Genomic DNA, 26477 nt, shown 5'->3' with positions numbered 1-26477 from the left:
CCATGAAATCTAATTTGAGGCTGATTTTTTTGTTTGTTTTTGGTTTGTGCATTTGGTCAGTTCTGGCCTGGTATTCGCTCATATTGAGGCTATAAAGCACATATTTCTGGATTTATTTATAATGACTTCAAATAGTTTGGTATTAAGCAAAAGTGTATAAATATATTACAGAATAAAGAGAAAAAATAACCCTTGGCATCAAACTCTCTTTGTTTAGGGTTTACATGTGTGGTTTCTTGTGTGGAACAGCTATGTCAGAGTGGGTGGGATCCTGTTTCTGAGGGAATGGCAGAGTGCTGACAATATTTTCTTGAGCACAAAGAAGGGTGAAGAGTCTTATTAAAACTCCTATCAGATACTGCTTGTTGGACAGTGAAATTGCAAAACTTGCAAAGAGGAGGGCCAAACACCATGCAGAACAGATCAAATACAAATTAAAAAATTGACTTGGGGAAGAAAAATCTTTCACTAGAGTCCGCTTTTCTGTAGAAATTGGCCTATTCTCATAAATTTACCTAAGTTTGTGCTTGGGTCAGATGACAAAGCAAAATTCCATCCTCTGATAGTTGCAAAAAACTGCCAGTGAAACAAACTGAAGCCAAATACATACTTCGTAGACGACAACCGATCCAGAGAAACACAGGTGTAGGTCACTTTCTCACTTTGAAAGTACCCAAGGAGTTACAGAGAGATGAAAACAGACAATATGTGGAGAAGAGAAGACTGCTTCTCTTCTGTAGGTACAGCCATGTGAAATAAAACAACTGTGCCTGCTGGGACTTACAAAAATGTGTGTTATTTAGGAGAACGGGCTTAGGAAGTTACACTTGCAAGCTCTGAATTCCAGTTTAACCATTCCATAACTGTGTGAGCTTAGATAAGTTACTTAACTATTTTTAATTTTCTACTTTTTAGAAGTGAGTATGGATTACTTAAGTAATAGAAATTAGGGTTGGAAAAAAAGAATAATTTGCTGGAAGTACTTTAGCAGCATAACCTTTATGTAAGAACAAATATCATCATTCATTTACACACCTAATGTGTGCCAGGCATTTTGAATACACTATTCCAATCTTTATACATCCCTGCAAGGTTAATACTATTATTCCCAATTTATAAGGTTCAAAGTAGCTAAGTAATTAGACCTACGTCTTGAAGCTGATAAGTGGCAAAAATATCTACCCCTATTCCTTACCTCATTTTTTTTTCTTATTTTTAAAACAATGACCCAAGAATTTCTCTTCCCTCTCTGATTCCTTTTTCTCCAATCCTACTCAGGTCATAACTGCATTGGGAATCTCATTTTCTCTTCTTTATCCAGTTTAACATTCCTGAATCTACTCACCAACTTCCCTTCTTCCCCCACTTCCTGGTGCCACTGATTCCAATCCTTCTTCCGGTTTTGTTTGGCTTGAGTCCTGTCCTGAATCCCACTGCCCCATCAGGTCCACCCCCACTCCATCAGCACTGTCATCAAAATGACAGTGAATACCTATTAGCACTTTTCTACGTGTCAGGTGCCTTATGAGATGGATATTATTATTATCCCCATTTTAGAGATGTGGGAACTGGGACACCAAAAGGTAACACAGCCTACCAGGAGCACAGAAGTAGCAGAGATGGAGTGCTAACCTCAACAGTCTGGCTCCAGAGTTCTTGGTCCAGCCCTACACTAGACTGTGCCACAGCCCTGGAGGGACCCAAAGGAAGTTCCAAATTCCAGCAAGTGAGTGTGAGCATGAGAGGGGAGGACCTGTTTCAAACAGGGGTAAATAAATTCTATGATGTTTGAAACCAAATTGCTTCCCTTTTATTGTAAATAAAATGTAAATGTATACTTTTAAAATCACTATGGGTAAAATTTTTTTTAGTGGGTTAGCCTAGGAACACTGTTTTTACGGGAACATAAATTCTGAGTTCCCCCCCAAAAAACTATTGGAACAGCCTGTTCATAAATTGAAGACTTCCTTTATTTCTGTTTGGGGTAAAGTTAAAGTGAGGGAAATCGGAAAAAGGAGGAAAGTCAAGGCTTCTCCTTCTCTGCAGATACAATTCCTGCACAGTAGAATGCAATCTGGATAATACGTCCCAACTTCCTAAGTGTGCTAAAAATAAATGTAAATGGTTCATTAGAGCTAATCTGGCAGCCAAAAGTGAATATTAATAACACAGAAGATCAATAAGATGCCCAGCAAAGAACAATGGATTAACTTGGTTCTAGAAATAGCAGAATGTGTGTAGGCCAGACAAGAAGCAATGGGACGGGAGGCACAGTCAGAAGAAAAATTCATCTCTTCTTTATAAGGTTCAAGAAATTGAGAATAGACAAAATATGCCCATCTCTTTTTCCCTCTGCCCACTAAATAAGCAGTTTAATCAATTTTTACCTTTCCTTCCTTGTCTTCATCTGTCACTACTAACTCAATAGAAGAATGTATAACCCTAGTTCAAATACAGGTCAAGATGGCTATTATAAATATTATGAGCTTATGCCGTGACTTTCTCTCTCAGTTCTTATGTTGTGTGCTCTATTCAAGTAAGGGATAGCACAGAGTAGTTTTTACCCAAAGCATATTCAGTGAAGAAAGAGGTTCCATGGTCAAATAAATCTGAGAAATGCTGCATGATAATCCCCCGTGTAAGATATTGAAGGCTCTGAGACATCTTGCAGGAAAGACACCTGTATAACATATGGAACTCAGGTTTTCCCAAGCCTTTTGACCATATAATCCTTTTTACTTAACCCCTATTCACATCTTTGTGCAGAATGATACCAAGAACTCTGGACCAGGAAGAGGGCAAATCAAGTTCCCATCTTATTTTCCTGTGTGATTTAAAGAAGTTGCCCAGCTTCTCTGGACTTCAATTTCCTGAGAGAGACGGACCACACAATAGCTAGAGGTTCTGTCCAGCCATGCAGCTCTGAGGGCATTTTCAACCTATGTGCTTCCACGGCCATCACCAATGCACATGGAAGCTGAGGTCTGTGGATGCACTCTTGGCGAGTGAGCATGTGCCCTCCTGCTAAGCCCACCTCAGAAGTGACTTCCATCACCCAGGAGCAGCCTAGACAATGGATCTTTTACACATCTTCACATTCAGTCCTTTATGCCCAAGCTAAGTACTCACATTGCAAAGGCTATTTGTCAGGGGGATATGTGGAGGGAGGGAATTTGCAGAGAATTGTTAAAACAAGCTTATATTTGTTCTTTCAAATATTTGCTGGCATTCAAACATGGCTTTTAAAAAAGTTTCTTGTGCTTTTTCATTTAAATATGCAAGTTTAATAAACATAATTCACCCAAAACAGAGAAATGAAGCAAATTCTTACAACTGATTCTTTAGGTCTACATTCTTAGGCCACATTCTAAGATGTTGTCACTTGAAATGCTGTTAATTCTGACATTTTAACTTTTTCTTTGGGAAAAATTATCATAAGCCAAAAGATTGTCCCTAATATTGAAAATATGTAACTTTCACACAGTTTCACAAAATTCTTCACCTTTTACTTTTATTTACTAATTACTCTCCTTTAAAACTGTAGAAAGTACTACCTCTCTACAAATTGAAACTGATTTTTTACTTTCTTGTTTTTATAGTAAGAACATCCTCTCTACAAGTTGAAACTGACTTTTTACTTTCTTGTTCTTATAGCAAGAGCATATTAATGATACAACAGCAATAGCTAACACTCATCTACATGCCTAGTATGTGACAGACATTATTCTAAGCAATGTATATGTGTGTGTATTAATCTTAACCTTATAGGTTAGATACTATTATTATCCAATTTTCAAGATGTGCAAACTGAGGCACAGACAGAATAAGTAACTTGCCAAGGTCACACACCAGTAGTAAGTAGCAGAGTCAAGATTGATTTATTGACTTTTTATTTAAATTTTTTCTTTAAGAGACAGAGTCTTGCTCCATCACCCAGGCTGGAGTGCAGTGGTGCTATCACAGCTCACTGCAGCCTCAAACTCCTAGGCTCAAACATCTCCCCTTCTCAGCCTCTGGAGTAGCTGGGACTATAGGTGCACGTCACTGTGCCTGGCTAATTTTTAAATTTTTAACAGAGATGAAGGCCTCACTTTGTTGCCCAGACTGGTCTTGAACACCTGGCTTCTGGCAATCTTCCCACCTTGACTCCCCAAATTGCTGGATTACAGGCGTGTGCTGGGATTACAGGTGTGTGTTGGGATTACGGGCATAAGCCACCAAGCTTGGCCCAGAGTCAAGATTTGATTCCAGCAATCTTTGCTCTTAATCACTATGCTATTCAACCTCTTGCTTAAATTTGTAAAACAATAGAACCACCACCAAAAAATATATATAAATAGCTGAGGGAGAGATACAATTTGGAGTTAATGAAGCCCATGATATAACTAAAGAAAAGGGAATACCTAACCTCTTGGTTCCACTTAGATCAAGGGTGAAAGGCCTGACTTACACCACGAAAAACACTGGTTAGAGACATGAAAACATGTCTTCTCTGTTCAATGCCATGAGATTGGCTCACCTGAGTAGGCTACAGAATCTTCTTCCCAAATGCTTAATAACAAAAGTGAGAGAACCATCCAAAATATTCTGAAAAAATCTCACAGAAGTTAGGATGGGCTAAATTAACCATCCTCAGCCCTGTTACTCTTTCCTAAGAGTACTCCATGACTATTTTTCCAAATTATTCAAAACATGTTTCCTAATGTGTTAATGGGGGAGCATGAGGAAGCAAAGACAGATTAAAAAGACTCAAGAGATATAACAACCACTGTGATGTATGGACTTTGTCGGGATCCTGATTGACACAAACCTACCTGGAAAAGGCTGTTTTGGGTCAAATGAGTTAATTTGATTATGGGTTAGGTATTAGATGATACTAATATTCTTAAGCTTGATAATAGCATCATCGTTATATGAGAACTCTCCATTTTTCTGAGAAATAATCTAAAGTAAATAAGGGTGAAATGACCTGCCTGAGATTTTTACTTTGACAAAAAAGAGGGAGATGATAAATGAAGTGAGTATGGCAAAATCTTGGTACTCACTGTATCTGAGTAATGATATATGAGGGGTCATTCTCTTTGTTTTTGCATATATTTGACAATTTTCATGATAGAGTATCTTGATAAAGAATATGGAAAGGTTTCTCTCCTGATGAAAATAATTATGATAGATAAAATTATTTTAAAAACTGCTAGAGAAATGCCAAATACACACCTGGGTACATAGTTCACTTCCCCTAAGACTGAGGCCAGGAAAAAGAATAAGAATTAAAGGGAAGAGCACAGGGCAACCTGCACCAGAGACAGGCAGGAAGAAAAGAGAAACACAGCCATGGTGCCAACATTGTTTCAGGGAGATTTTACAACACTAGCTGTCAGCTCTAGATATACTGTTGCTGCTTTCAACTTCATCTAGAAGTGTCCTTCTACCCAACGCTCTCAACCCCGATTGAAAAATACTAAATAAAATGAGTCTCGGATCTCTGCCCACCTTATGTGTTTTGGTGTTTCAAAACCTCTCCCACAGATTGGCTCTCAGTCCTTAGGGGTACATGGTTTCATTACTGAGGTGTGCCTGTGTGCATGAATGTGCGGGTTTGTGTGCATGGGCAGCTCCTCCCTGATCACTGTGGCTATAATGTCATAATGCACATCCTTGTCTTTTACTCATTGGGTTATACCTTAATAAAACTAACAGCAAAATTTGTTTGTTATTCCAGGTGTGCTTAACATACATCGATCTTCAAGACAACGAATATCCCTCAATGATTAGGAACCTCGATTTTTTTCCAAGAAAATAACCACATAACTAAATTATTATACTCTCCCTAAGTGCCTTTATAGAGACTCATCAAAACATGTGTGTGTGTGTGTGTGTGTGTGTATAAACACATATATACATTTTTAAATTTTTATTTTATTTACTTATCTATTTTTTTGAGACGGAGTCTCACTCTGTGGCCCAGGCTGGAGTGCAGTGGCATGATCTTGGCTCACTGCAACCTCCGCCTTCCAGATTCAAGTGATTCTCATGCCTCACCCTCCCAAGTAGCTGGGATTACAGGCATGGACCACCACACCTGGCTAAGTTTTGTATTTTAGTACAGACAGGATTTCACCATGTTGGCCAGGCTGGTCTCAAACTCCTGACCTCAAGTGATCCACCCGCCTCAGCCTCCCAAAGTGCCGGGATTACAGGCCTGAGCCACCACATCTGGCCAAAACATATATTAAAATGCAAATAAAAACCTTTATGACAGAAACAAACATTGAAAAAATTAGTTGCTTGGACTCAACAAATACTGTTTTCTAGCCTCCTCTTTCACCCTACACAAAGACAGCCACCGATATATTTTGTTGCTAAAAATGCACTAGCTTTTTGCTTTTGATTACACTCTATGTTAAATTTTGCATCCCAGTTTTCTCATCTAACATTAAAATATGGGCATTTTTTCCTGTTCTAATTCTGCATAACCACCCATTAGTGGCTGGAGAATATCCTGTCAAGTACAGACAGTAAAGTTTTGTAAATTTTCCTCTACTATTGAACATTAGATCGTTGCCATTTGTTTAATATTATAAAATAGATAATGCTTTATATGTGCAATACTTTCTTATATAATTATGTGTGTTTCCATAGTACCGATCCTTAGATCATAATTAAAAACTAAATTAAAAACAGTACCTAGTAGTTTACCTTAGCACAAGAAAGAAAAATAGCAGGAAAAAAAAAAAAAAGGTTCTGTTGAGCAGTGAGTTTGCACTGGCTGAGCCCAATGTCCCAACTCCATTATCTGTGACTCACATGGCGTGCTTGAAGAAAAATATCCCTGTCTTGTTGCTTCTTGGTAGCCCATGGCATTATCCTTTATCTAACCCTAGTTACATCTCTGGGATGTTTCTTGCTCCAGTTGTTTTACTCACGGTCTAACAATGTGAATTTGCAGTCCTGACTGTTCTCTTTAGAATTTCATCACTTCTTTGCTTCCGTTGCAGTTTGCTTGCACCTCTAATGCAGCATTTCCTTCACCTTCCCCCGTGGTATACTTAGTTGTTTGCACTCTGTCTGCCGAGATGCTTTAACTCGCCTTGTAATCGCCTATAGTGCCTGGGATTGTGCTCTGCACAGAAGAACACCATCAGGCCATTAGTGGATTTTCATCAAATTATTAACATCATTCTGTTCTTGAGCAGGTTAGTTCCCTTCATATTGTCCTCTGCCCTACCCAGTGCTTACAAACACCTCTCTCGTTCACGTCTACAAATTTAATGAATGTGTTATTTATATCCTTTCCCAGATAATTAATGAAGATGTTAAATAAGACCATGCTGAACATAGCTCCCCACCCTCGTCCAGATTCAATACATTGTCATTTATCATTACACTTTCAGTCCTTCAGGCAGTTTTCAATCAATTTGACACATTCAACTCAATTTGAATTCATTTTCTGAACTAGATTTCATGAGACCTGCTATCAATTCTTCCATTAACGTCTGGATGTATTTAGATATAATAATATATCTAGCGTATTCTTTTTGTCCACTGTTTTCCAATTTTCAAAACAAAAAATCGATTAAGTTGGTCTAACATGAAAAAGCTTTATAGATTTATGCTGTTTGTAGCTCCTGGCTCTAATACCTCATAGATGTTCATATATTTACCCTCTCAAATGTTCTAGTATTTGTTAGCAATGTAGTTTTCCTAATTCACTTATTTATCCAACAAATGTTTATGGAATACTTATTATGGGCAAGTATTATGTTTGGAATAGGTTTAAGACTAATTCTATTTAGAAATTAATTATTCAGGGGCTCTTGTTCTGTGAAGTGTACAGGACATTATCTCTCCTAAACTATTTTTCATTTTATTTTTACTATACATTAGCAACACTGGAGCATAGATGAAGTAGGAAGAAGACAGAAAGCATGTGTGGCTTCTAACTGGTAGCTCTGATAAAGAGGTTCCTAGGGTAAGAATTCTGAAAAAAAAAGTGGCTAAAATAAGACAAGAGAATGAATCTGAGATATCTCTGCCAACGATACTCTGAACAAGTGAGAACTGGATATGCAGTCTTTACTCCAGTGTCTGTCTGTCTGTTTCTCTCTCTGTCTCTTTCCTCCCCATCTCTCTCCTCTCTCTCTCTTTCTCATTATTCTTCATGATTCCAAAGGAGAGCTACCATATTTTGACGAATTCATTATTACTTCCATTAACACTGGCTAACACATCATCTAAGACCTTGCCTATTTACTTGTTTTCTTCTTTTTTTAATGAAACGGGTCTTCATTACTGTTTAATTATCCTTATTTATCTTCTTAAAGGCCAGTTTTAAAAAGCAGTTCCAAAGCTCAGCCATTTTGCCATCAATAGCTCAGTCATTTGAGCATAATCATTAAGCTTATCTCCCTATTCATTTAATGCTAGGCCTCTTTTATCTCTGGTATGCCTTCCTTTCTCTTCTTTATTATGTTTGTATTATTACCCTTTGCACCACTGATCGCCATAAATACTTCTTGGTTGTAACTCTGGAACCTCTTTGATGATTCATGCTCTTCTGTGAGAGTCCTATAGACAGACTTCATTTACTTTCAGCTTTCTCCTTTTTTTCCTTCTATTGTTGCACAGTTGTCATTGTCACTTTTAGACTGCGTCTGGTTTTTCCAATGATGTCCAGTCTTTGAGGTGAAACCGCTGACCCTAAGTAAAGCACCTGCCCCAATTTTGCAAGGTGAGAAGTGCTGCAGAACACAGGACCCAGCTAAATGGTCAGAGACTGCCCAGGTATACCTGCTCTCAGCCCAAGGGGACAGGTACCATCTTCTCAGTCATCAGTAAAACCAAACCCTGCTCAGCACAGGGTAGCAGCAACACCGATTACACTAGAGAAAGGGAAATGATCCTTACTGCTGAGATTCCCACCTCAAAATAGTACACTTGGCTACTTCCAGCAATGGTTCCTCCCTTGAACACTGCCACTGTGATTAGAAACCTGTTTTCCCACTTATCAGTTATGCCTCAAAGACCACAAACTAAGAGAAATGCTGAATTCTCTCTCTTTCTGGGTGATATCCATGCTCACATTTGGATTTAAATACATCCACTCCTTCTTTTTGTATTCCTTTCTTATTTGTGTGGTAACTGAATTTGTGACTGTTAACTGTTATTGCTGGATTACTTACCGACTAATTTTCACCTTGTATTGTAGCACAAAACTAAATTTTTTAAAGTAGGGAAAATTTTGAGAAAAATATTTCATTAGGGATAAACTATAGAAAAAGAGGGCTTATTACTATATTAGTAAGCATAATACTATTTGTAAATATTACATCTATCATTTCAATCTTATGTGTCTTCTAAAAAGACTGAAACAAGTCACCCATAATTATTACATAAATGCCACTTTTAATATCAGCTTAGGAAATATGTATATTTTTCTTTCAAAACTACCATAAGCAAAGATGCTAACTTATTTTGTTTTTTAAAATTCATACAAAATAAACCTATCCAAAGCTTTTGGCCACATACCCATATTTTAACCAATGATACTGTAGATAGTTGGAGGACGATTCTGCTTGGTCTGACAAAATAAGATGATGAAGATAAAATAAGTTGTTTTTTTTTCCCTCCTCTGTCTGAGTGACAGCCACTCACACATCCATACTATTTTCATTTGGGAGTGCATTTAACATTCTGTGAGTAGGAAGAAACGAAAAGGATGAGGTAAGGATCTTGTTTTTCCCCAATCACACATTTCTCTTTGCCCATCCTGGTTTCTCTGTGTCTTATTTCCCTTCCAATTAATTTCTACTCCTTCAGTTCTGGTGCTGATGCGGTCCATGGTTCATTTCACTCCTCCCCTCCCATTTTCAGGATTAACTGCATTCTTCATCTTTAAACGCCCCACCAACCACACATCAGTGCCATGACTTAATAGCAGCTTCCTTGGAGACAGGGGATTAGATTATTTTAAAATTACAATCACCTATTGATAAACTACCACATAAGGTACTGGACAACACACACTAGCTTTGGCAGGGGGCTTGCCCTAAATTGTTCAGCACTTACCAGGGGAAAGTCTTACCTGCCCAGGGTGAAGATCAATGCCACAGGAAGACAAAATTCAGTTTTATTTACTGGATAGAGGAAAACAAGGGCCAGGCTCCCAACAGCTATCTCAAGGCACGTCATCCTCACCTCCATCCACCTCCTCCCACCTTTTCCTTTTTGTCCCATGTTTTTGTTTTTCTTTTCTACCTGGTTTTGCTTCTGTATTTCCTGACAACTCGAGATTCCTTTACCTCATCTCACTTCTTTCCCTTCAACTCCCTAGGCATTTCACCTCCTCCCTCCCCTTTTGGCTCTCCATCCCAGTCTCCCAGCCTGCGGAGATATAAGCACACATTTCCAAATGCTGCCAACTAAGTGCTCCAGGGATAGGGAGTTCTGAGGCTACCCCCCACCACTGGGCAAGCCTCATAACAGAGGAGACATTTTAAACCCCAGGGATGGTAAAAATCATCATCATTATTACCTCTCCAGGCACTGCTGTGTTAAGCAGAGATGAGGCTCCCACCTTTGATAATGAGAAACTCAGAAATTACAGAGGTTGGTAACACAGCATCAGCATATAATACCATCTGAAAAACCTGGGCTCCAGTTATCTTGTGATAGGCAGCGACAGCAGAGATTAAAACCCACCAGCAAACAGCTGCAGACTGTACTGATGCTGTGCTCCCGCACTAAATTACCACAGTCACACCCCTGTCCTCCGATATTGCCACTAGTTAGGACTACTCTCCTTAGTCCCACTATATTAGAAAAAAATTTGAAGGGGCATTTAAAGCAAATTCAGGTACAAATAGATTAACAACAAAGAAAACGCCATCATTATTCTTCCAATGCTTACTCATTCTATGATTTAAATATTTATTCTTCAAATAACAGCCAGTGTATGTCCATACGAAATCATCAGAACATTGGACCTTCGGCTCTCCTCTGAGGGTCAAAGCTGAGATTTTGTGTGTATAATATTATTATAGAAAGAATAAATATTTAAAAATGGACTAAGTAATTTTTTCTTATAGACTGCTGTAGAGAACAAAAAGTTTCATATGGCTTCCAACTCAGAGGAAGTTTGTGACTGGATGTGAGGAGACTACAAAGTTATTAGAGGATAGACAACAAACCCTATGAGCCTGTCACATCTCCTTCACTGAAATTTTGCTATATTAAATTTTGATTCAAATAAGTAATCCATCAGCAAAGGTTTTGCAATATTGGTTATACAAAGATCTTCAATGACTGACATTTGTTGAAGTGGGATTTAAGTTAAATTTTATAATAACCCTGTAGTGGCATGGAAACTTTTATCCATACATTTTAAACTTTCATGGGGTTAGTCATCATGATATTTTGGGAATGACAAGATTACCTTCATCAAAAACTTCCTTCTACTATTTCTGCCTGCCAAGGTGCATCTGAAAAATGTCTTCTTTCACAGAGATTTTCCTTCTCTCCCAGCTGAGAGTGATCTCTCTGTACTCTGAGCTATGCTCAAATTCTCCTACGTTTCTATTTCCAGCCTTGCCTTCTCCCTCAGCCCCAACTCTTACTGGAAGCAACTTTTTCAGCAACTGGAACTAACCTGCAGTCTCTGTCTGCCTTGGCTGACTAGCCAACGGTCTTAATAAATAGCAGTCACTAAATAAATAAAAATTTTTCCAAAGAAAATATGAAACTTGGATCTGAACTCTACTTGGCCTCAAATTTACCTGTCTGTGCACATTTCATTTTCCCACCCACTAAACAGTATTCCTATAGCTCTGGTTGTATCCATGTAGATTTAGATTGATGGTTCTAGAATCGCAGAATTGGAAATGGTCGTAGATATAATTTAGTTCAACCCACTCATTTTCAAAGACAAGGCAAGGGAAGCTAAAAGAGGTTAAGTGCCCTTTTATCACAGTTAGTGATAAAATTCAGGCAAAATTGAAAGTGGCTGCTCCGGCCTATCTTTGTAGTGGATGACCTGTCTTAGAATTTGTTGAACCTCTAGCATTGAATGTAGACTGATTTTAACCTGAATGAAAACTTCAGACTTGAAAGTATTCTGCTTTCAAGGAATGAAATTATTAATTGGTTTTAGTAAACCAGATATTTAAAATCATTTTACTTCCATTGAGTTCCTCATCAAGTTTAAGCATTGGGTACTGTACTTCAACTATTAAAACTGTAAGTTATCTGAAAATAATTTTTATTACACATTATATAATACTGAAAGTGTTAGACTCACATCCACATCGATGGTACAAATGGGTAAATTGGTACAAACTTTCTGAAGGGCATTTGGCAGTATGTTACCAAAGACTTAATAGTTGAACCCTCTTCATCCTGTCAATGTCACTTCTAAAGATTTATTCTGAGGAAAACTTTTACTAGACATCTAGGAATATGGTCAATTTTTATTGTTCTGCCTTTACACTTTTTGATAAATTCCAAAGTTCCTTAAAATGAATTTATGTCATTTCTACCCTTGGAAAAACCTCTCATTGTTTGTTAAAAAAAAAAAAAAAAGTGAGAGAATGGAACTGGCTGCTTATCCTTCAATATCATTTTTGGCTCTTGTGCACTGGTTGATTTTTTTCTTTCTGGTCAAAAGTTTATAGAAAGGGAGAAACTGTGTTTCCTGGGGAAAGCCACCAGCTTCTAACCATGAATGCGTGTTCAGAGCATAAGTTTGTGTTGGAATTTCCAAAAAGCATACATGAATAAGGCTCTAGCTGAACATCCTCTTCCTATATGGATTGCACATAATCAATAGACCTAGAAGCACTTATTGAACATATTCTATGAACATCACTGCACTAAGAGCTATTAGAAACAAACAGCAGGGGCTTTTCCATGCCGTTTATAATGATGCCCTGTGGCAATGACATAAACACATGAAAAGATGATCATGAATAGAGGCTGTAATTAAGTTCCAAACACAAAATGTAGGTATCTAGAAAAGGAAGAAGCTCATGCAAAACCTGAGTGGTGAGGAAAGGCTTTGCAGAGAAGGGCTCAGCCTTGAACAAAGATGGAGCAAGAAGAGGTATGGTATGGGAAAGAATGGTTTTACTGGGTTTGAGTGGTAGAATACTGAAAAACAAAGATCAGAAGGAGAGGCTGGGCAGGCCCAGCCTGAGGAGCACCTCAACTCCTGAATGACATTTGATTTGCCTCACTGGATGTCTATTTTGTGTTAAATGCTCCACAAGGCCTTATGGCACAGTGGTTAAGAGCACTGAGTTCTAGAATCAGAGTACCTGGATTCAAACCAACTCTGATGCTTACTAGCTCTGTGATCTTGGATAAGTCACCTAAGCTTTCAGTTTCCACATATATAAAATGAGGATAACAACAGTAATCACCACACAGGGTTATCGGGAGGATTAAGTATGCATATGTAAAGATTGAATAAATGTTCAAATGTTGGCATGGCACTGGGCATACAATGGAATAATGTCTGCTTGCATTAAGCAGTGCTATGAGACTTTTTTAAAGTGTGAAATTCTTATTTTAAAATTTTTGTGAGGTCTATAAAAGAATGTGCCCGCCTTTGGAAATACAATGGCCTGAACATAAATGAGTTATTTTTTGATGACTTACCACCTTGCAGTGGGTCTCAGAGTCATCATTACATACACCTTTCTCACAGTGTGGACCAATAATAATAATAACAACTACAACAACAACAACAGCTTTGTATAGCACCCAAGGGTTTACAGAAGGCTTCTATCTCATTCACAAGAATTCCATGAGGTACGCCAGACAAGAATCAGGATAGAGGCAAGACGAGGACCCAGGGTTTCTGCGTTCTTGTCTAGGATTCTTTATAGCTTACAAAGTAGCCTATGGAAGAGACAGGCCAAATACAAACTGATCCTTAGACTCAACCTGGAAGTTAATTCCTCATAAATGAACATCTGATGTGAGATAGCCTGGTTGTGATTTGACTTAGACAGAAATGGAGTGGATTAAGAAATTTAAACTCTTAATAAACCATTGAAGCTACGATGTCCAATTTTCACAAATACCTTGAAAAGGAGATGGAGTGGGAAGAGGTATGGTATGAGAAAGAAAGGTTTTACTGGGTTCAAGTGGCAGAATACTGAAAAACAAGGATCAGAAGGAAAGGTTGGGCGGGCCCAACCTGAGGAGCACCTCAACTCCCAAATGACATCTGATCGCCTCACTGGATGTCTATTTTGTGCTAGATGCTCCACAAGGCCATATAGCACAGAGCTTAAGAGCACTGAGATCTGGAATCAGAGTACCTGGATTTAAACCAAGTCTGATGCTTACTAGCTCTATGAAGACATCTGTGATTTTCAGTATTCGACGATTCAGTAACTGAATTTTTGTCTTGCTTTGGATTTGAAGGGAAGGTAACAAAGAAGGTATTGCTATTATTTGCTTGTAGTTTGAATCCCTGCTTGTCTAATTCCAGGAAGTTCCATTTGATAATATACAACCAAATCAAATAACATATTATGGAGGTTATACATGGGTAGAGGCAGGCAAAGCAACATCTACAAACCCCACTGGGAAAGAGTTACCAGACACAAGCTAAAAATGTATTTAGTTGTCCAATAATATGAGCCAAGGAAGTTCGCTTTTTGAGATGAAGTCTTGCTCTGTTGCCCAGGCTGGAGTGCAGTGGCATGACCTCAGCTCACCACAACCTCCGCCTCCCAGGTTCAAGCAGTTCTACTGCCTTACCCTCCTGAGTAGCTGGGATTACAGGTGCCTGCCACCACGCCTGGCTCATTTTTTTGTATTTTTAGTAGAGACAGGGTTTCACCATGTTGGCAAGGCTAGTTTCGAACTCCCGACCTCGAGTGATACGCCCGCCTCGGTCTCCAAAAGTGCTGGGATTACAGGCGTGAGTCACCACGTCCGGCCAAGCCAAGGAAATTCTAATGTGAAACCCTGAAAAACACAATGTTCATGTTCCAAATATATGAAATCAACGGAGTCCTTTCCAAATCAAATATCCGAACACAGGACCCAGGTTTTCCTCCTTGTTTTATCCAATAGTATAATTACTGCAATCATCACTTAATAAAATATAGCTTTTAAGAGACAAACCATGTCCTTACCTTTAGGGAATATATGTAAAAATCTTTCCATTAAAATGCTAACATTGCCGGGCCCAGTGGTTCACGCCTGTAATCCCAACACTTTGGGAGGCTGAGGCGGGTGGATCACGAGGTCAGGAGATCGAGACCATCCTGGCTAACACAGTGAAACCCCATCTCTACTAAAAATACATAAAATTAGCTGGGCATGGTGGCACGCCAGCTACCCAGGAGGCTGAGACAGGAGAATCGCTTGAACCTGGGAGGCGGAGGTTGCAGTGAGCCAATATCGCACCACTGCACTCCCGCCTGGGCAACAGAGCGAGACTCCGTCTCAAAAAACAAAAAACAAAAAGCTAACATTAATAAAGTTTAGCACCAAATTGCTCTACCTGAGGTTGAAGGGTAATGTTTTAGTTTAATTCCCTTTAGAACACACTGTCTACTTTTTGGTTAGAGTTCTATCCTGATGTATTTCTTACTGGGGAGTTCATAGAAGAACAAACAGCATAGTTGAGAATGAATTGAGATGAATTCAAACTAGAAACAAAGCATATCCACAAAAGGGAACATATTATATAGAAAGTAAGGATTGGGACCGATTCCTTTTCTAAATGACTGGCCACTGTACTACAGCCTTTTTCCGTTGTCAACAGTACTTCTGCTGTTAACTGAGCTTATACACAGTGTCAGTCAAGGTTTTCATTGAATAACAAGTGTGTGTGACTTCTAATGCACGTGAGGCCCATTCTGACGCAGTATGTGGGAATGTCTACCAGTGGTCCCTGTCATTGCCTGCCTCACTGCTTTCCTGGATACATTTGCCTCAGGTGGACACAGCAGTTGGGGAGAGGGATGTAAAGCGAGACCTCCGTCACCCAACACGCAGGAACATGAGTATTTACTGGCTCCATCTTCACTGTCAGAGAATACTACAGGGAGGATGAAACAGCTACTGCGATTAAAAACCTGCTCCCTTGAAAACAGCCATGCCGCTGCTGTGTCATACAATGACCCTTTCAAGATGGGTGCTGAGCTACATCAGCACCTCTCCTGCAACTTCTTTGATGGCTCAGTGTAGACTGTACGATGTGCCAGAGAGTCCAAGCACGGCTCCAGCAGGAATCTCCTGGAGCAGAAGGCTCAGGAGAGGATGAGAAGAACAGCTGCCTATTTTCTACCTCAACCACAGCCAATTTTGTGCTCCAGCCCTCCTCCCATTCCAAGTGGCATATCCTTTCTTCCTCTGTCCCTCTATTTAACAGTCAGACAAGAATAATTTACTGAAAAATTGTTAAGTTTTGAAAATAACCATGCTTTCTTTCACTTCTTTTCCCAAAAGTTGGTCTCCTAGAGCCGATCTCTAGAATCAAACTCTTGGTGTGCATTTTAGAAAACACCTTGAAGATGACGATGGCTCAGAAGCACGCTATGGTACATGCTGCTGTTATGGTCAGTGCTCTGTGCTCTTCAGTCCCACTTTCCAATACTGAAACTTGCTTCAACACAAGAATTTATATCACACTGATATTGTCACAAGTTCCAAGGATCCCAGCTGACGTCGCTGTGGCCCTGCTTGGGGGAAATAGAAGTAAAAGACCTTATATTAATTCACTGGTATCTTTTAGTCCACTGACGATTGTGTAACACAATTCAATAGATTACTGGGAAAGTGAGGCACTAAGAACCCTGATGTTTTGGTTCCCAGAAAATCTGAAACTCAGGACTATGTATAGGGAAGCACTATAAATGACTCTGACCCTCTGCTTGAAAAAAAAAAAAAAAGCAACAAAACAAAACAAAACAAAAAACAAACTAAGAAGTGATCAAGAAGTTCCTTGAGTTAGGTTTTAACATGAATCCTTAACACATTATTATCTTTCCTCCCTAAAACTGGAGTTTGCAGTTTAAAGAGAGATTTCAATAAATTAATGCATTAGCTACAAAGAAACGGACTCAATTTAAATGACTAAGCAAGTGACCTGAATATTATTTCCTTTAAATAGCCTGAGCAACATGAAAAGAAAATACAAAAAGGAATCTGAGTAATGCCCTATGTCTACAAGATTCCATCTAAGTAGAGCATGTCTCCCACGATGTGACTCACAGGAGGCCTGCAGCTTCAGTTTTGAACAAACAAATGCACATCTTCACTCAGCACACAGCTAACTAGTGTTAGTTATACAGCTAACTAGTTATGCAGGCTATCCATATTTACATAATCAGAAACACATTGCTTTCAATAAGATAAGGCCCAGTGCGTTACGTGTGACCCTAAGGTACATGTATTTCAACGCATGTCAAACTGTACTTTTCAGAAAATCATTTTGTTTAACAAACTCTCAGCAGGCACCCTGATTAGACATAATCTATAAGGGCCCTTTGTTTCGAGCTGCACTGCTCTGCTGTATGGGGCTCTCTTTGTGGTGATAATTGGTCTGGCTGTCCATTCCACCCATCAGGTGATAGAAAACTATCAATCAGCCTAAATGCAATGTGAGAGAAGTCTCTTTAGCCAATTAGTCAGTAATGAGAACATTAGCCACGATATCTTCTGCAGAGGGCACCTTAGCCATTCCACTAGTCTGAGAAGATGACAGTCCCTGTGTGATTAATAAAGATCACAGGATACTTCAGAAATTCTACATGGGTGAAGAAGAGAGTCAGAAAGAAATGCACTTGGAAGAGCTGACTGTTTCTACTGCTGCCAAGTGCTTTACGCAAAAACATTCCAAAACCGCAGAACCACAGAACTTCAGAGCTGGAAGGGACCCTGAAGATAATTTGATCCCACACCCACATTTTACAGATAAGGCAGGGAGTGAAATGAATTGTCCAAGGTCACCCAGCTGGCTGGCAATGGCGCACTTCTTGTGGCTCCGAAGAAAAATATTTGGACTGATAAAAGCAAACAAAAAACGCAGCACATCAGTATGAAGAGATCCTCCACAGTTTCTGATATTTTTATAGGCGTGTCTTTTTTCTCTACTGGTGGTGAGCGTTATGTTTTCCTTCCCTGACTTCCTAGGGCCAAACATGATAACTGTATGTCCTGAGGAAGTATCACACATATTTAGAGCAATGGCTCCTAAGCCAGATTGCCTGGGTCCATAATGCCAGCTCTGCTACTTACTACATGTGTGACTTTAGACAAGTACTGAATACCTTGCACCTCAGTTTCCTCATCTGTAAAAGAGGATAATAGTCCCTACCTCCCAGGGTTATGACAACGATTAAGAGTTAGTCTACATAAGACATGGAACAGAGGCTAGCACTTGCAAGCTCGGCTATTATTATTCATGAAGGTGCTCGTGAAATGACAGCCGCAACGACAGGGCAACTTCTGCATATACAGGAATAATACTAAGATAAATTCAGGCCTGGGTGCGGTGGCTCATGCCTGTAATCCCAGCACTTTGGGAGGCTGAGGCAGGCGGATCACGAGGTCAGGAGATAGAGACCATCCTGGCTAACACGGTTAAAGCCTCATCTCTACTAAAAATACAAAAAATTAGCCAGGTGTGGTGGCATGCACCTGTAATCCCAGCTACTCAGGAGGCTGAGGCAGGAGAATCCCTTGAACCCAGGAGGTGGAGGTTGCAGTGAGCGGAGATCGCACCACCGCACTCCAACCTGGGTGACAGAGTAAGACTCCATCTCAAACAAAAAAAATAAATAAATTGAAATAAAATAAAATAAAGGCAAATTAAACAAAATGCCCTAACTTTCTTGGGATGAAGACTAAGGGAATCATGGAAAGAGGAGTAAATTCAAAGGGGAGAACCACGCCAGCCTCACAGAAATTTCAGGAAGCATCACTGAAGCTCTGGATGACAGTCCTATCATGTCCCAACCTGTCTGCTGGACTGCTCCCTGTTAGGGTCACCTGGGCACGTTCTAGTGGAAATCCATGGGCCCACTAACTCCCACAGCCCACAGCCCTGGAACCATGCTCCAGGTGACCACACTTGGTGATCTTTATCCTTGTGTCATGAGTGGCCTGAAAGCTAAACATGCCTTGATCAGAAGCATTACCATTCTCTGAGTCACCAGGCCCCTAACCTTGAAGGTGGTGTCCCCTCTCCCAGAGGCTTTCGTTATCTGCTCCTCTTCTTGACCCCCACAGCACTGTAGGCACAGCCCACCCACCCCAACTGTGCTGGTGATACGGCATTGCCACTGCTTGTCTCATTCTATCTCTATATTTCATATTGCCCTGCAGTGCTGCCTGAATGCAAGGCCAGGCATGCATTTGACAAAGAGGTCACTTCAGTGGATTGTCCAGAGTAACACACAGCAAACAACAAGAGCTACCCTGATATGGGTGCTAGTGCACTGCTGTAAAATGCCTGGGATTTTCCTTTTACCTTTTAGGAGCAAAGATACTCTATTATCACCACTATCAACCTCTTCTCTTATCCCCACCCCTCAAGAAATAAATGGAAACACACAGGAAGTTCAAAGGCCAACTCATTTGCTACTGCTGGAACGGGCAAACAACGCACACTCACAGAAACTAAACAAGTGAAGGAGAAAAATGGAGTGCACGAAGACACGGGGGCACAGACTGGTGAGACCAGAATGCAGTCAACAACAGAGGGGTTAGCATCGAAAAGGCCCAGGAAAGGAGTGGGGTGCTACCAACTTCTGACTTTTTTCCTTTATAGGTATTTACTTATATCTGGAATCACAGACACAGGGAGAAGTGGTAGAGATTACTTGTATCTGGAATCAGAGACACACAAGTGGGAGAGAGAGCATCTAACAAGATCCTCGAAGGCAGGAATGTTTTCCCATTTTCATTTCTATTCCATTGTAGTGTTGAGGGCAGCTCCAATCATCTGAAAGAGTGAATGGCTATTGGGTGGGACGCAAAGGGAAACAAAGAAATATACCATGAACTCCTTAAAACTTGCCTAAACTCCAGAGAGGGAGGTACTCACCAAGTGCAGTCTTCAAAAACTATGCGGGATTCACAAACAGAACTCATCTCTAGGTAGAGGACAAGGGTCCCTCCCACCTGAACATCCACAAGTAATGCAACTCTCCCTCTCCTACACAAGGCTTATATGGTTGATATCCACCAATCTGTCCATCCCTCCTTCCTCCAGCCCTTGGGTGCCACACTATAATATTATATTCAACAGAAATTAGAAATTTCAAAGCACACCCCTTCAAAAAATCAACAATACAGGGTACAGTGATGAACAAAAGGACATCATTATTTTGTGGAAAATGCAAATGTTAAATTACACACCCAGTAATTGCCATATTTATGTCTTTCTGACTGACCTTATCTTGCCAGAGTAGGAGAATCAGTGTCAAGAATAAACTCTTTGCCGATTTAAATAGGATGCAAATATATATATATTATGCATAATAATGGTCTCCTTTCACTTATTACATAAACATAAAATATTACCCTCCTTCTATTCTTGAGACGTTATGACAATCTGAGCTAATACATCTAATTCAGCTCAAGTCCCTGAAAGAACAGAACTACAATTACTATTTAGTGAGTGTCTGATCCATTCTGCTTGTCTCTGAAATACAGTCTATGAAGCTTTCACGGAGGACACCAAGGAATCATTTTGTCGTATGACACACTGTGAACATTTTTAAAACGCTTAGATTCCCAACATTTAAAATAAGATTTTATTTTTTTGTATGTAGATGGGAGTTATTTGATGTCCAATAATATGCATTTCTATACAAATGCATACAGAGGTATCCGAATTTTTGAGAGGTAAATTACACATTCTGTGAGTGGGTCTTGAAGCAACAACTTGAATGAGAATGGTTATATACATACCACTGGATAAATATGCCTTTGCTAGCTCAGGCTTCATGGAGTAGGCCAGAGATAGGAAGGTAAAGAAGGAAGAAAGAGAATAGAGAGTGGAAGAGAGGCCAGGCATGGCGGCTCACCTCTATAATACCAGCACTTTGAGAGGCAGAGGTGGGTGGATTGCTTGAGGTCAGGAGTTTGAGACCAGCCTGGCCAACAGGGCAAAACCCTGTCTCTACTAAAAATACAAAAATTAGCTGGGCTTGGTGGCGCACGCCTGTAATCTCAGCTGCTCAGGAGGCTGAGGCAGACGAGGTTGAACCTGTGAGGCAGAGATTGCAGTGAGCCGAGATCATGCCACGCCAGCCTGGGCAACCAAGTGAGACAGTGCCTCAAAAAAAAAGGGGGGTCGGTGCAGACAGAGTGGAAGAGAAGGGAAGAGAGGGCAAGGCAGGCAGGAGGATCAACTATTCCAAACTGAAGAACTGGAATTAAATCCTTCCAACAACTGGAGGAGTGATCTTACCTCTAGCACTGTTTAACATGGGGAAAATATTTTTTTAAATAGTCGAGACAATGATAAATACAAGGAAAAAACACACCTCTGGATTTAAATGGAAGGTGCGATTCCTTCATCCAGAGAGCCTATTTCATGCGAAACCTTTTAGTAGAAAAGTTCTTAGTAAGACTATATGGGTAGCAATCTCTTGTTCAAGAGATAAAAATAAAACAGCTAACCTTTACTAAGATCTTACTAGGTATAAGGTACTACTGGAAACACATTAACTCATTTAACCTTCACAAACCTCCTGTGAAGTAGGAAGTATTATTATCCACATTTTACTAATAAGAAGTAAGTAATGAACCCAAATTATACAGCCAGGAAATGGCAGAGCTGGGATTCAAACCCAAGTATCCAACTCCCGACCCAGTACTCAGCCATTTCGTTAGTGAATGAGTGGATGTATGAATAAGTGAATGAATGCAAAAGCTATGCTCGCTGTTTGTAACTTGTGGCTTTAAAGGCTGCTGGCAGAGCTTTTCTGTACCACAAAGGACAGCCTTATGAACAAACCACGGCTTAAAAAAACCATGCCTCACAGTTGTCCGTCCCCTAAACACACCCCACTCTGAGGGAGAGCCTCCCTTTCAAAAGTGGCAAAGTTGGCTGGGCACAGTGGCTCACGCCTGTAATCCCAGCACTTTGGGAGGCTGAGATGGGTGGATCACGAGGTCAGGAGATTGAGACCATCCTGGCTAACATGGTGAAACCCCCTCTCTACTAAAAATACAAAAAATTAGCCGGGCGTGGCGGCAGGTGCCTGTTGTCCCAGCTACTCGAGAGGCTGAGGCAGAAGAATCACTTGAACCCCAGAGGTGGAGGTTACAGTGAGCCACGATCACACCACTGCACTCCAGCCGGGGTGACAGAGAGAGATTCCGTCTCAGAAAAAAAAAAAAAAGTGGCAAAGTTAAAAGTAAGGTTGATGTCTCATTTATCTGATCCAGTCACGCAGAGACCATGTGACAAGACAGTGCGGCGGGGATTTGGCTACGGGATGAAAATGCGTAAAGGACTATGGAGCTTCCTGTGGGTCCCATGTTGCTTACTGTTGGAGGAGAGAGACCCGCCTTGGTGCCCTGGCGACATTCCAGTCCAGGCACAAACTTTACATGAAGTTTGAAGCTTCAGTTAGTGGCAGGGTCTCCAAGATGCTGGGTGAGTCTTATAATTCAAGTCTCAGAGGCATTTAGACTTGAGTGGTGGAATGCCCTTACAGACTCAGTGACCACACTGCCCAAGCCAGGAGCAAGGACCCAAATCCGATTTTTAAAAAAAAAAAACCAAAAAACAGGTCTACCTATAGGGACAAAGAGACAAGCCATTCAAATTCAGGACTGTTCCCAGATGCACTATAGCACTAAGGACATGACAAATGGAACATGACCTGCGTATTTTATGAATGTATCTCTCCCTTCCCCTCTGCTTCTCACCCGTCTTCTCTCTTTATTTCTCAAGTCTTCACTTATGGATGCAGAATAGGAGACACTTAGGTCTGCTCAATCTATCTAGACTCACTTACCTACGGCTCTATTCACCTCTTAGATCCCAAACCTAATTCCTTTCCTCATCCAGTTTCAATCTGTTTTCCTATATTTGAAGAAAGTGCTGTTTTGAAAGCCCTGATTTTTACTTTATAGGAATGCCGAGAAACAGGCTCCGGGAAAGCAATACTGTAGCATTTTCCAAGCAGTCATCATCTGGGGGATTCATGACCTTCCAAAAATTTCTGGTGGTTTCTGACATTCAACTTCTTCCCTTCCTCAAATTCTCCATATCCCCACATTCTGCCACATATTTTTAGGCAAGTATCTGAGCTACTAAAGAATTTAAAAATGAGAAAAGTGAAAGTGGCCAACAGCCACAATAAAATTTTTCTTTAAAAATGGCAGCACTGTCCCTGGAAGAGCTTACACGCGTACACGCAGTATATTTCAATCCTACCAACCGTGCCCGCCTAGATTCAGCTCTTGGGACTATTCTAACTAAGACAACACTCTCCATCAGTTTAAAACAGTCCATTGTGACAGAAAAGTACCTTGAAAATCAGTGAAGACTCATACATAGAATCAATTTCCCCTCTGGAGAAAATCAGCAAATATAAATTCATTAGGGTAGTTAATTTTTCCATGTAAATAGCAATTGACATCACTGTTAATACCAGGAAAAATCAGCAGTGTCTTTTAATGAAAAGATTATAAATCTAAAGCGATGAGAGTTGAGTTCTAACTGTGCTCCTGATAAAAAGGGAATAAATAATCCCCGTTCCTTTTTCATGGAGATGTTTTAAGAATAAACAAGACAAATAGGTAAAAATACTTTCAGTCCTCCTGAATAAGGCACTACGTTATCCCAAAACAGTTCTGTAAGAAAGAAAAAAAAAAGATTGGTGTGTTCTCAGCAGTTTCAATGAGGGCTTTGGGCCCTAGATGTTTTAAAAGCAGAAAACTGTTAACACTGGAGATATATTGTCAAAATACATTTCCCTTTGGTTAAGAAAAGGAGAGAGGGAGGGTTTAAAGGGTGGAGTGGAATGGAATTGTCATCAAAGCATTGTTAATATGAACTGAATGATATTACAATGGCAATGCTTCAACATGGGGAATGAAAATTGTTTTGTATTATTGTGGATTGACAATATGACAATCGTTCATTGAAAGTGGATGACAGCTGTAGCATTATAGCTCTGTGCACAACACAAGATGAATGAGTGTTACAAGTTCTTCCAGAATGGGCCCTTATTTCACAAGAGTCCATATCATCCCAAAATAAATACACGCCAGTTTTTCACTATCTCAGCAAATTTAGCATCTCTTTACAAACCAATGTGCTACCAGCGGCCTCAAAGTGCCTGTGTCATGTCCCTGCTTAGTGGATTTGCAGCAGCTGTGAAATGTCAAGTCAAAATGCCATGGAAGATCTATACAACGCCTCGGCAGAAGAAAGGGCAAGAAATGGTAACATGCTTATGCCTGGACATATGTGAACTGACGTCAAACTGTCTCCCGATCCACAGGAGCACTGTTTCTGAATTTCTCTCTTGGCACCAGGCTCATTCCACCACAGACATATGAGAGTCATTTGTGTGCCTCTTATATCAAACTACTCACCTAAAAGAAGTAACACCATGTAAGCTACTTGAAATTAACACACTTCAGAGGCCAGAGATATTTACATATCTCCTTATGTGCAACAAAAGTCATGCCTGCTTACTTAATCAAAAAAAAAAAAAAAAGAAAGAAAAATCAAAGAAAAAAGGCACAAAAACTACTCATCACCACAGAGAGAAAGAGATAAGCCTTGTTCACATTCACATATTAGTGTTTTTCTTCCCAGTTTTAATGTATTTCTAAAAAACAGAATCTGGGCCAGGCACAGTGGCTCACGCCTGTAATCCAGCACTTTGGGAGGCCAAGACAGGTGGATCACCTGAGGTCAGGAGTTCAAGACCAGCCTGGCCAACATGAGGAAATCCTGCCTCTACTAAGAATACAAAAATTAGATGAGAATAGTGGCAGGTGCCTGTAATCCCAGCTACTTGGGAGGCTGAGGCAGGAGAATTGCTTGAACCCAGGAGGTGGAGGCTGCAGTGAGCTGAAATCATGCCACTGCACTCCAGCCTAGGTGACAGAGCAAGACTCCATCTCAAAAAAAAAAAAAAAAGAATTTGCTGTATATTCTGTTCTGGTGCCTGTTTTTTGTTCTTTGTTTTTTTTTTTTTTGTAGCATTCAATGTATTGGGACATTTTTTTCAATCTAAAATATTCTTCTAAAATATAATTTTAAAGATTATATGTATTCCATTTTCTCTATATACCATAACTTACACAGCTAATCTCCTGTGGTTGGACATTTATGCTCCTTGCAGCTTTTCACTATAAAAAATAACTCAGCTACTATATAATGTTTCCACACTTTCTGACTAATGTCTTAGAAAAAAATTTATAAAACCTGTACTGATTTCCTATGATCCTGACTATGACAACACTCAAAGTAAACCTGGGGGCAGCCCTTGGAAAGGGGCCTCGAGCCTCACTGACCCATCAGAAGAGCCTCTGAAGTATTGGTAAGAGCAGTTGAAGAGCTATAAACAATGGGCAAGTTCTCCATCTTATACTTAGAGAAAATAGAACCACTTATCCCTTAATTGCTGTGGCCTAGTCTTCCAGGGTTAGGCAAAGTAACATGTTTTGGTGCATGAGAAAAAGAATAATATATGCAAGAGAGAGGAATTGCGTGAATATTCTCTATGCTTCCAAAGTCAATATGAAATATAAACGCCCTCTAAAAACCCTGAGTGAATAATAAAACACGAGAGTTATTCATGCTATTGTCTAAATATTTCTAAATATCTTTCAGGCACATAGTAGAGCTGTACTTCCTGGCTCTTGTGATGGTTAGATAGGATCATGTTACTAGTTCTGATAAGTAAGTTATGAGCAGAGTGATGGGGACCATTTCTGGGCAGGGACATTAAATTGCTGATGTTAGACCCTGTGGAGCTCTTTCTCCTTCAGCATAACCACTAGTGTGAGATCATGGCTGGTTTTGTGAGAACGGGTCCCTGTGTAGCAATGATAAGCAGAATCTCTTCTCCCCACCAACCCACAATAAACATGAGCAAGAACTATTTTTTGCTTTAAACCACTAAGATTTAGGGGTTCCTTGTTACTGTACCATCACCTAGGCTCTCTTGACTGATAAATAAGATTTAATTGAACTTCTTTGTGATCTCATTATCTAATTTAAAATATTCACAGAAAACTTCATTCTTCTCTACACATACGGTTTGAAAACCTGGTGAATTATAGACATAATCTTTCAGGTTTTCTGGGCTTCGTTATGTAACAATTCAACAGGTATTTCTTCAGTGCCTACTGGCTGCAAGACAGTTACATTAAGTGAGAAATACAAATACTGGGAAATACAAAGATGAGGAAGACACAGCTCTGGGCCTGAATCACTTATGATAAAGTAGGGAGAATCCGGTTTCACATTTTCT

General features: G+C 40.0%; 1 protein-coding gene across 3 annotated transcripts in view; it reads right to left on the bottom strand.

The window, feature by feature from the left end:
* Positions 1 to 26477, bottom strand: part of LOC105493274 (mastermind like transcriptional coactivator 3) — a 436328-nt gene that overhangs the window by 301161 nt on the left and 108690 nt on the right. Inside the window, exon 1 of one of the 3 annotated variants that reach the window (XM_071093013.1) lies at positions 1346 to 25112. The exons of the other annotated variants lie outside the window; for them this stretch is intronic. The gene's annotated coding sequence lies outside the window, so the exon portion shown is untranslated. Of the gene's footprint in view, positions 1 to 1345; positions 25113 to 26477 lie in introns of those variants that run through there. 3 annotated transcript variants of the gene reach the window in all.

The sequence above is a fragment of the Macaca nemestrina genome, chromosome 3, assembly GCF_043159975.1.
Source record: "Macaca nemestrina isolate mMacNem1 chromosome 3, mMacNem.hap1, whole genome shotgun sequence".
NCBI lineage: Eukaryota > Metazoa > Chordata > Mammalia > Primates > Cercopithecidae > Macaca > Macaca nemestrina.
Note: the sequence above shows the minus strand (reverse complement) of the source record. Positions and strands in the feature narration are given on the sequence as shown.